The sequence below is a fragment of the Bubalus bubalis genome, chromosome 17 (assembly GCF_019923935.1).
Source record: "Bubalus bubalis isolate 160015118507 breed Murrah chromosome 17, NDDB_SH_1, whole genome shotgun sequence".
Lineage (NCBI taxonomy): Eukaryota > Metazoa > Chordata > Mammalia > Artiodactyla > Bovidae > Bubalus > Bubalus bubalis.
In genome coordinates, this window is record NC_059173.1 from 58,152,167 (window position 1) to 58,164,785 (window position 12,619).

Below are 12,619 nucleotides of genomic sequence, written 5' to 3' on the forward strand. Positions count from 1 at the left end.
TGACTTCTATCTTGATTTCCTCCTCTGTAAAGTGGGAATGGTGACGAAACCACACCTTGTGGGGCTGTTGTAATAATTACATGAAACACAACATACAAAGCCTCACGACATGGATGAAGTATTGAATTAATGGTAGGTGAATGAATGAATGCTAGTTCCCAGGACAGTGAGTGGTCATTGCATCCAGGTACCCCAGAACTGCCCTAGTAATCATGTGACCCTCAACCACTCAGGAAGGAAACTCAACTTCCTCTATCTCCAAAAGAGAAATAATCTTAATACCCACCTCATAAGCTTACTGTGGGACTTCCCAGGTGGCTCAGTGGGTAAAGAATCTGCAATGCAGGAGACAAAAGAGACAGAGGTTCAATCCCTGGGTTGGGGAGATCCCCTGGAGGAGGAAATGACAACCCACTCCAATATTCCAGCCTAAAGAATCCTGTGGATAGAGGAGCCTGGTGGGCTACAGTCCATGGGGTCACAGAGAATCCGACACAACCGAAGCTACTGAGCACAGGCTTTCTGGGAGGCTTATTCAGGCCACATATGTGAAAGCCTGGTGGTTTGTCTAATTTTAGCTGAATAAGAATCTGACTGTATGGTGAATGATTATAATTATTTGGCTGGCTCACAGACCACACATACATGTCCATACACAGGCAGATAAATAGAGCCTTTTTATTCAAAGGTAAAATTTTCCAGAAGTTTTACATCTATTGTTAATATCACTTACCTGATTAGGGCCCAGAGTTCCAAGTCATAACTTGATAATGCCTTATAAATGCAGAGATATGCCTTGATGTGCTCAAGAGTTTTTAATCTTTCATTAATGTTTATGAAACAATCTTATGTACAATGTGAAAAGACATCTATCTCTCCCTCCTCTGTAGGGTACTAGTTTTGCTTTTGCGTGTATTTGTTTTTCCCCATTAATCTTCCTTTATCTTCTGTTGAATTCTGAAATAAATGTGTCTTCCAATTTGTGGTGAGAGCATAAACCCAGATTTGATCTCTGAGCGTTCAGAGGAGGAATTAGATTTTGCTTTTATGCTTAGTGCAAAAGTCAACCTCATGTATTGAGCAACAATTCTTTGTTTTTCTCATCTTTCTCCTGAGAAAATAGGAAATTAAGTGCATCCCACTAGAGTGACTTGGTATTGATAAAGTGGCACTTTGTCTCATTAAGAGGTAGTTTGGGGCTCACTTGATTTTTTTTGGGAACTGTGGCTGAGGATAAGAAGGTAAATGTTGCATTTCTACCGGCTGCTGGTTGGTTCACGTGACCCGGACACCTCGCTGCTTCTCAGATGCCTCAAGGAGATGAACCACAGGATTGCAATGCACTTCATCATTTATAAAAATGTGTCAAGTGCTGTCTGCAACTGCCAGCATGTTTTCTGGTTTTCAGTCAAGCACTCAGCCTTGGGAAAAACATTCAGCCTTGAAATATCTGGCCTGAAGGATTGTCACTTCCATTTTATAGCCTGATCACTGTTCATTGAGTGTATCTAGGAAGACTGAGTCTATGTGTATTCTCTAAGTTGTTGGCTTTTTTTTTTTGTATTTATTTTTTATTTTTTAACTTTACAATATTGTATTGGTTAAGGGGGCCTCTATTTAAGGGATAAATAAACATGTGCAATCGGGTCACCATGTTGTTTTAGAAACAGCTGCCCTTGGCACACAATTCCGCAAAACTGCCCAAAACAATGCCATTTGTCCCCAAATAGGAAGCGCTTCCTGCTTATCCACCACATGCAAACCTGTAGATCTAGAAATTCATCTCAGCTTCAGACTTGCACATAAAACCTGCCTGTGGTTTCTCTACATAGCTGCTTCAGCTATCAGCCTGAGAGCAGAGGTCAGCAATGGAACACAGTAATATTTTTAAAGGAAGTCTGCAATTTGAGAGAAACAATAGAAAACAGAAGCAGAAAGACAAAGTCAGGCGCTGGGAGAAAATCTGCGATGTTCACTGAACTGGACATGAGCCCTCCGTCCCCTTCAAGTTCCAGCCTCTTCCTGAAACCAATGCTTACAGTATAATTAAATATTTATTCAGTTGCTTTCAACTCCAATTGCACCACCCACAGAACCTGCCGTGTTAATCTGTGAACTTTGGCTTAACTAGAGCAAGGTTTCTGAGCTCTGCCCAGTTCCCACCTTTCTAACTCCTCCCCTCTGTCCATCCTTATTCCCCTTATTCCACAGAAGAGGTCCTGCCCATGAATTGCATGTAGAGCCAAGTGGGTGGACATGGAACAGTAGCTGACAGAAGCTCTAAATAAATGAGATTCCTGGGGAGGGGTCCTCAAGGTCTTTTGGAAGAAGATGACAGTATGCCCAGCAACCCTCTGAAATACTAAGGAAGGCATTGGTTTATGTCTGGTAGCATAGGTGGAAGCCACATGATTTACTTTGACCACTAAAGGAAATAATGACTTCAACAGGGTGGGAGATGTGTGGCACAACCTCCAGTCCACTGTTTCTTCATGAGGTATGGGCTTCTTGGGCAAGAATTTTATCCCTATCTTTATATTTCCATAGTGCTTATCATATAGAGTACATACATAGAATTTTATCCCCAACTCTATATTTCTGCTGCTGCTGCTGCTGCTAAGTCACTTCAGTCATGTCCGACTCTGTGCGACCCCAGAGACGGCAGCCCACCAGGCTCCCCCGTCCCTGGGATTCTCCAGGCAAGAACACTGGAGTGGGTTGCCGTTTCCTTCTCCTAACACCGTGTCAATGGCTTACTTCCTAAGCCATGTCTAGCTCTTTGTGAACCCATTAACTTTAGCCCTCCAGGCTTCTTTGTCCATGGGATTTTTCCAGGCAAGAGTCCCTATCTCTATATTTCTGACACAGTGTTTATCATGTACAGTAAGTCCCCTATATGCAAACCTTTAAGCTGCAAACTTTCCAAAGTTTGCAAAGATGTGAGCACGTGTACCAGCCCCTGTATGCCAGCTGTTTGTCCTGCACTACTGTGCTTTGCAAGGTACTGTACTGTAAGATTTTAAATGTTCTCTTTATTTCTTGTGTTTGTTTTTTATCTATGTATTTTTTGGTGGAAAGCATCAAATCCTATTACAGAATAGTACTATATAGCTGACTGTGTTAGTTAGGTACCTAGGCTAACTTTTGGACTTACAAACGAATCAGACTTACAAACATGGTCTCCAAATGGAACTGGTTCATATATATAGGGGACTTACTGTAATAAGTAACTAGTAACATTGGTTGTTTGAATAAATGATCAGTTCCTTCATTCTATTTCACCTCTGAGACCATATTTAAAAAAAAAAATTAATAAGTGACCAGGGTCTTCTTACTATGATTACCAGGGGGATTGCCTAAAAACCAACACTGGCTTGAACAGTACTTTTCAAACTAGGCATCTTTTTAATACAATGATTCTGGTTTAGGTGGTCTATGAAGAGATCTGAGATCCTGTATTTTTCACACGATCCCAGATGATGCTGGTTTTGCTGGTTCACAGAACACAAAAGGTTAGAAGACACCGGGTCATCCAACAATATCATAATGATTACTAGTCCAGAGTGATACTAGGCTGAAAATGGTATGAGGATGAAGAGAGAGATTACAGAAAACTCACAGAGAATAGGTGAGCCATAGTACAGAATGCACTGATTTTTGTGAGCCAAATAAGCTTTTAGCCTACTATGTCAACTGTTGCAGAATATATAGTATTTGTTGATTCCTCTGTTCTTTTAAATGAGGTGTTCATTTGAAATGTAGCCAGCTGTCAGCAAGCTTGGAACAGCTTGAAAGTTTTGGGGTTGATGCCAATTTCCTGACCTTTCCACCCAGAAGAGAAATGTCTTTAGATTTTTTACAAAGCTTAGACTCTAGGACATAGCATTCTGTACAAACATGCCAGAGGAATCAATCTATTGAATATGAAGTTAAGGAAAATAATATCAGCTACTTAGAGTTAAAAATGAATTAAGTGTCAATAACTTGTATAACTTTCTAGGCACTACCCAATAACCTCTTACAGATACAAAATCTTGAGCCCAGAATTTCTACTGGCCATTCTGCATTCTACTTTAACATACTTCCCATGTGTTTCACACATACCTTGCTGTTTTCCTTCTCACATCCATGAAAGTTGATTCCTCCTAAACTTTTGGGAAATCAGGGCAAAACAGCTTCACACATTTATCCACAGCACAAAGAAACATGTCAAATCCCAGAGAACATCTTAGGAAATGTTCCACACATATGGATCCCTCTTTCTTAAGTCCAGTAATCTTTCTGATTCTATGATAATCAAGATTTTTATCCTTTAGAACACATTTCTGTTCAGGTATTCATTTTTAAATGTTTTTCCTCCAAAACTGCTCTGCTTCTCAAAAATCTCTCAATTTAACCTCATGAAATCTAAAACTGATTTCTCTTATTCATGTATTTTCTATTTTCTTGATTGTCACTGTGGCATAAACATCAAACAAATTTCATCTGGCCTGAAAGTGAAAGTCGCTCAGTTGTGTCCGACTCTTTGTGACCCCATGGACTATACAGTCCACAGAATTCTCCAGGCCAGAATACTGGAGTGGGTAGCCTCTCCCTTTTCCAGGGGATCTTCCCAACCCAGGGAATGAACCCAGGTTTCCTGCATTGCAGGCGGCTTCTTTACCAGCTGAGCTACAAGGGAGGCCCAAGAATACTGGAGTGGGTTGCCTATCCCTTCTCCAGCAAGTCTTCCTGGCCCAGGAATCAAACCAGGGTCTCCTGCATTGCAGGTGGATATTTTACCAACTGAGCTATCAGGGAAGCCCAACCAGATGTCAATATTTCCAGATTTTACTCAATTATATATCTCACCAAACTCCAGGAATCTCACCCCAGGGTATATCACATTGATTGTGAGAAATGATACCAACATGCAAATAACAAAATACAGTGTATGATAAATCATTTTCTTGCATATTCTCTGAGCCTGCTTTTTAAAAAGATGGCAATAAATAAAAACAAGGTGATTCTACCAAGCTCACTTATTATTTAACGAACTATTGTGGAACTTCAGCTAAATACTAAGGGTAAAAGGACTGAAACAGTAGATTTTTCAAGCCAGAGCTTATGATTTTAAGATAAGCAAGCAATATAAGGAAATTTGCTAACAAAGTACCCAGGCCTCACTCAGAATAGCTATCATTGAAACTATGGGAGGAGCCCAGCTCACCATGCAACCTGTTGATTCCTCTGTTCCAGGTTATGTATCTCCCTTCCAGAATGGACTTTCTTCATTATTCCTTGTATGGTTCCCAGATGCTTCACATCTGAGTGGGTACTATTCACAAATAGCCAGCTCACAATATGATATTCTAATGGTGAAACTAAAAGTGTTAGTCACTCAGTCGTGTCCAACTCTTTGAGACCCCATGGACTTAGGCCTCCAGGCTCCTCTGTCCATGGAATTCTCCAGGCAAGAATACTGGAGTGGGTTGCCATTCCCTTCTCCAGAGGATCTTCCTGACCCAGGGATCAAACCCAGGTCTCCTGCATTGTAGGCAGATTCTTTACCATCTAAGCTACCAAGGAAGCCCAATCCTAATGGTACTAAGCTTTCTTTCTAAAAGTTTGTCTAAGGTACCATTTGTATTGTGGTAGCAGCCATGACACACAGTTGGCTTGAGTTGATATGTTTTAAGGGTTTATCGATATATGTTGCTTCTAAAATACATGTAAGGCAGCTCATCAGTCTTATTCAGTATCATCCTTCAGGTTTCTCTGATTATCTCATTTTTAAGGTAAATATATCCTCTTAGATGTTATTTTTTACATATTTTATGCATAATTCTTTCTCAATGGTAATGTAAATGCCTTGAGGTCAGTGAGTATCATATAAACCCATATAATGTTTTCTGTGGGTGGTTTAGTATGTAAGAAGTTCTCAAAAACAAACAAAAATGTTACTTAAATTGCTATTTTACTAAATCTAATTTCTTTTTCAAATAAATATCCTTTATATACATTTGTGTGTAAATGTATTTGAGACATAAAGACTTAATACATGAAACTAATATGGTTAAAAGAAACTAAATTATCCTCAATATGATATGGATAAATAAATTGTGGCATAGCTGTATAATAGGTCATTATTCTTTCAATAACTCTATGCTGTGGAAAATATTTAACTTTTAATGTTCAGAATATAATGTTAGACTTTTAAAAATCAAGATAAAAAGTAAATCTTTCCACCAGTTGCTAATAATGATCTCTAGGAGTAGTAAATATATTTGTCAGAACTCCTAGATGATTCAGCCAAAAGAGGAATTTATTAATATAATACCAGTTTATATCATGTGACTTCTTAAGGATGGCAGTACACTGAGCCTCAGGAAAAACTAAAATGAGGAGTTCGGATGCTGTCAGGCCTCTCTCTCTGGAAAACAAAGAAAAAATAACAATAATAACTCAATCATATCAATAATTATATTAAATGTCAACACTTTAAATAAATCTTAGAGTGTGTCAGACTTGGTTTGAAAACACAAATGATAACACAGAGCCATGTATATACTGGATAGGTAGATAAGTTAAAAAGATACACTTTAAAAATAAGGACACAGGTTGAAAATAAAAGGATATAAAAAGATATTTTATGTAAACACTAATCATAGGAAGATTGGTATGATTATATTGATATCAGAGAGGAAATTTAAGTATTAACCAGGGCTGAATGAAGCACAAGCTGGAATCAAGATTGCCAGGAGAAATATCAATAACCTCAGATACACAGATGACACCAGCCGCGTGGCAGAAAGTGAAGAAATAAAAAGCCTCCTGATGAAAGTGAAAGAGGAGAGTGAAAAAGTTGGCTTAAAGTTCAACATTTAGAAAACTAAGATCATGGCATCCGGTCCCATCACTTGATGGCAGATAGATGGGGAAACAGTGGAAACAGTGGCTGACTATTTTTTGGGGCTCCAAAATCACTGCAGATGGTGATTGCAGCCATGAAATTAAAAGATGCTCACTCCTTGGAGGGAAAGTTATGACCAACCTAGACAGCATATTAAAAAGCAGAGACATCACTTTGTCAACAAAGGTCCATCTAGTCAAGGCTATGGTTTTTCCTGTGGTCATGTATGGATGTGAGAGTTGGACTGTGAAGAAGGCTGAGCGCCGAAGAATGGATGCTTTTGAACTGTGGTGTTGGAGAAGACTCTTGAGAGTCCCTTGGACTGCAAGGAGATCAAATCAGTCAATTCTAAAGGAAATCAGTCCTGAATATTCACTGGAATGACTGACGCTGAAGCTGAAACTCCAATACTTTGGCCACCTGATGCGAAGAACTGACTCACTGGAGAAGACCCTGATGCTGGGAAAGATTGAAGGCGGGAGGAGAAGGGGACAACAGAGGATGGCGTGGTTGGATGGCATCACTGACTCAATGAACATGGGTTTGGGTAGACTCCGGGAGTTGTTGATGGACAGGGAGGCCTGGCATGCTGCAGTCCATGGCATCACAAAGAGTCAAACACGACAGAGCAACTGAACTAAACTGAAAGGAAATTTTTTGAATGCAAAACATAGATGGAAAATATAGAACTCTTGTCTCAGGAATTAATAGAAAACTCATACAAAAACTAGTGAAGACAGAATATTTCAATAAAACTATTAATCAATCTGCTCTGACTGATGTTTAGAAAATACTAGACAGTGATTGGGCTTCCCAGGTGGCTCACTGGTAAAAGAATTCCCCGGCCAATGCAGGAGATGCAGGAGATGCGAGTTCGATCGCTCAGTGGGGAAGATCCCCTGGGGAAGGAAATGGCAACCTACTCCAGTATTCTTGCCTGGGAAATCCCATGGACAGGGGTCGCAAAGAGTAGGACATCACTGAGCAAACACGCCTGAGACAGTGATTGCAGAAAATATTCAAGTGTGCATTGAACATTTGCCAAAATGTAGTATATACTAAGCCAGACTATAAATCTTAATAGATTATTGAAAAAGTCATGTCATTTAAAGAGAACTCTAAGAAAGTTAAAAGGCAAACAACATAAATATGGAAATAAATACCATTTGGCATAGCTAAAGGAGTACAATGGAGAGGGCAATGGCACCCCACTCCAGTACTGTTGCCCGGAAAATCCCATGGATGGAGGAGCCTGGTGGGCTGCAGTCCATGGGGTCACGAAGAGTCAGACACGACTGAGCGACTTCACTTTCACTTTTCACTTTCATGCATTGGAGAAGGAAATGGCAACCCACTCCAGTGTTCTTGCCTGGAGAATCCCAGGGATGGTGGATTCGGTGGGCTGCCGTCTATGGGGTCACACAGAGTCGGACACGACTGAAACGACTTAGCAGCAGCAGCAGCAAAGGAGTACAAAGTGGATAACTCTAAGGAAGAGAACTCAGAGAGGGAAAGAGATGTGGTAGGAGACATATATATAAATACATTTATGTATAAATATTGGGGCTTCCCTGGTGGCTCACACAGTAAAGATGCAGGAGACCTCGGTTCAATCTCTTGGTTGGGAAGATTCCCCTGGAGAAGGGAATGCCAACACACTCCTTTGCCTGGAGAATTCCACGGACAGAGGAGCCTTGGTAGGTCACAAAGACTTGGAAACAACTGAGTGATTAACTCTTTTTTATATAAAATATATGTTACTTTATGTGTATTATTTTGATAAAGTTAAATATAAATTATATCAACAATGTGTGTGTATTAGTCACTCAGTCGTGTCCAGCTCTTTATGACACCATGGGTTGTAGCCCACCAGGCTCCTCGTCCATGGAGTTCTCCAGGCAAGAGTAACTGGTGTGGGTTGCCATTCCCTTCTCCAAGGGATCTTCATTTAATAAAGCACAAAAAATATACTTAATCTTAATAAGTACTAGTATCTTCTGCTTCAAAATTAATGTTAATAAATTAGAGAAGAAAAGACACCAACTCGTTAAAGAACCTTTATATTACTTCATATATTGACATTGTGCTTAAAGGTAAAATGTGAGAAGCAGTATTATTAAAGCAAGATACAGTATGTATTATCATCCTTAATATTTAACAATGTTCTACAAATTCTAACTGATGTACAATGGAAATAAAAAGATAAAAGAAACATACACAGTTCTCAGTATTTAACTGATATAATCATCTGTGTGCCTGAGTGTATGATGTCACTTCAGTCATGTTCGGCTCTTTGCAATCCTATGGATTGTAGCCCGCAGATTCTCTGTCCATGGGATTCTCCAAAATACTGGAGTGGGTTGCCATGCCCCTCTCCAGGGGATCTTCCCAACCCAGAGACTGAACTGCATCTCTTATGTCTCTTGCACTGGCCAGGCAGTTTCTTTACCATTATGCCATTTGGGGAGCATGCAAAATTAAAAATCTTAAATAAAAATGCCAGTTTTAAGTTTTCTCTGAAGGTACAATTACAGATTTTTTAAACTTTTGCTTATATGTATTCTTAATATTTATAATTTCAAAATTATAAATATTAAATGTTCACTTGAAGTGCAAATGTGAGAACAATTCTGTTTATATTCACAATTCAAATTTTTCATATTTTACTCATGTGTAAATTCTAAGAATCAAAAAAGTTAAAGAAGTATTTATTGGAAGCATGTGTTTCATCAGTTTTCTGAGACAAAACAAGTTCTATGTACAAACATATAAAATTCCACCCATATGTTGAAATGTATTGTAATTTTAGAAAATTTCCCTAAGATTGCAAAACACGACAACATAAATTGGTCATAGATGAAGGAGGTTAATCATCTTATATTTTAAAGATAAAATCAATTTAAAAGGATTTTAGGGGCAAGATGCACCAAATATATCCTAAGTTCAGTAAGTTTTCCCTTTGTAGTTCAACAGGTTATTCTACATTCCTTCAGAATTCCTCCTCATTTAGATGTCTGAATTGATGTGAGTAAAAGAGACATTTGTTATTCTGATTCCTCCTCTTTCCTCCCTTTGGACTCAGGAAAATAATATAGCCATCTTTCATTTCCTCAGACAAAGCAGTTTAATCAGTTAATGATGTATTCTGCATGACATCAAACTTAAAGTAGCTGGCAGTACCTAAAGATGTAATTTCAACCCGCTGTGACAAGGCTAATGGGTGATGCCTTGCTGGAGTTCAATAACATGTATATATCTGTGATGCTTGGTTGGCCAGGGCATACCACGACTTTTATAATTCTGCCCTTTGAAAGCAAATCAGACTATTGTTCAACTTAGAAAGTCTACAAAAAGTGTATCTTGCCACTGCAATAGTGATCTCTATAATAGAGATCAATTTCATCTGTAATAATTTTATTTATTTATTTCTGGCTATGCTGGGTCTTCCTTGCTGCCAGGGCTTTCTCTCTCATCTCAGTGAGCGGGGGCTTCTCTCCAGTTGCGGTGTGCAGGCTTCTCATTGTGGTAGCTTCTCTTATGGCCCAGCTCAGGCACCAGGGCACTCAGGCTTCAGTAGCTGTGGCACGTGGACTCAATAGTTGCAGCTCCTGGGCGCCAGAGCACAGGCTCAATAGTTGTGGTGCATGGACTTAGATGCTCCGAGGCATCTGGGATTTTTTCAGATCGAGGATCAAACCCATGTCTCCTGCATTGACATGCGGATTCTTTACCACCGAGCCACCTGGGAAGCTGTGATCAACTGTATTTTAAAAACAATATTCAACAAACAAATTAAATGACCAACTTATGTGTTATTACTCTAAAAACTGGAGATCAGGTTTCAAGGCATGGATATGCATGTCTCTACATCAATTTTTTTTTTAATATTTAAAATCTTCCATGAAAATGTCCTTAATGGAATTTTTTTCCTATTCATTCATTTCAAATCCTCTCTATAATTCACATGATTATCATTTAGATAATTGCTGCTGCTGCTAAGTCGCTTCAGTCGTGTCCGACTCTGTGTGACCCCATAGAAGGCAGCCCACCAGGCTCTCCCGTCCCTGGGATTCTCCAGGCAAGTTAGATAATTGAGCTATATGCTAACTTCTAATGCAGGGCTACCTTCTTTCGGAAACAAATACAGATTTATACAAGATTTGGATATATTTTAATTAAAGTCTTTTCATATGTTTATGATTTATTTAAAATTTTGAAACACTAATGATAGTAAAGCTAACCTTTAAGAAAAAAAATCTTACATATGTATTTTATAGTATTTCCCTTCAAAATCTTATCTCGTCGCTCTGTAAATATGGGCTCTTTTAATGTGAATTCATGGCCAAACCTCAGAAGGTCATGGTCACTCTGAATATTTGGAGCAGTAAGCACATTTTTCAACAAAAGTGCTTAATTTTCATCAGTTCAAGAAATATCAGTGAACTAGAAATGTGAAGGTAACAATTTTAGGGCCAAAGGAGAGGACTTTATTTTTATTTATTCTATAGTGACATTTCTCTGACTCCCTAGAATTATAAATTTGACCATTTTATAATTTTACTATAATTCTTATTCAAGGACAAATTGTGTACCCAGACTTCTGTGTACTCGGTAGCTTCCTATCATGTATGATAGTATTTCACATAAGATGATTTAGTGTTTTTACAATACTTTCTTTATAAAATTGTTTACTTAGATTTATCCATATTTACATGAGAGTTTCTAATTAATCAAGATTTTTGGTTATTACCATGTTCAATACATATGAATTAGAATCATAGCATTTTATAAAGGTAAGAAGTTTAATAGATATTGTTTCTTATCTTCCAGGCAAAGGATGAATATTGTTCATATCACCCTTAAATGATGATCAGTTTTCAGCCTCTATCTAGATGTTTCTAGTGACAAGGAACTCTCTACATGATAAGCTTATCCAATTCATTTTTGATAACTCTAGTTATTAGGAAGTTATGAATCCACATTAAGGAATCTAAGTTTCATCCTAAGACTGAAAGGAAACCACTAAAAGGATTTATGCTTTAATGTATGTATTGAAGTGCAAAGAATTAAGAAGAGCTTTTTAAAAATCAGCTAAGAGGCTGTTACAGGTACTCAGGAATAATTTTTTGATGGTGATCTAGACAAGGCTAGCATAGAAATAAAAACTTTACAATTTTTTAGGAGATTAAAAGAAACAATATTTAGTATTTGTTTGCATTTAGAGGGAAAGAGAGTTGAAAAGAATGACAGGTTTCTAAATGGAGAATGATAATTTTAAAGAAATAAAATCTCAAAAAGATGATCAGTTTTGAAAATAATGTTGACTTTGCGGTGGCTGTATGGCACTATGAAGCTCATATAAGAAACCCAGACTCAGAACATACATTTCAGAATCTCAAGAGGGAAAATCTAAATGAAGCCATAAAAGTGGATGAGATTGCAATTCAACAATAAAAGAACAAACAACCTAGCTCCTAAAAGGGCCAAAAATATGAACAGACATTTCTCCAAAGATGAAATTGGTTGTTTAGTCGCCAAGTCACGCACAACTCTTTTGTGACCCCATGGACTGCAGACCACCAGGCTCCTCTGTCGATGGGATTTCCCAGACAAGAATACTAGGGTGGGTTGCCATTTCCTTCTCCAGGGAATCTTCCCAACCTAGGGATCAAACCCAATGTCTTCTGCACTGACAGGTGAACTCTTAACCACTAAGTCACTAGGGCT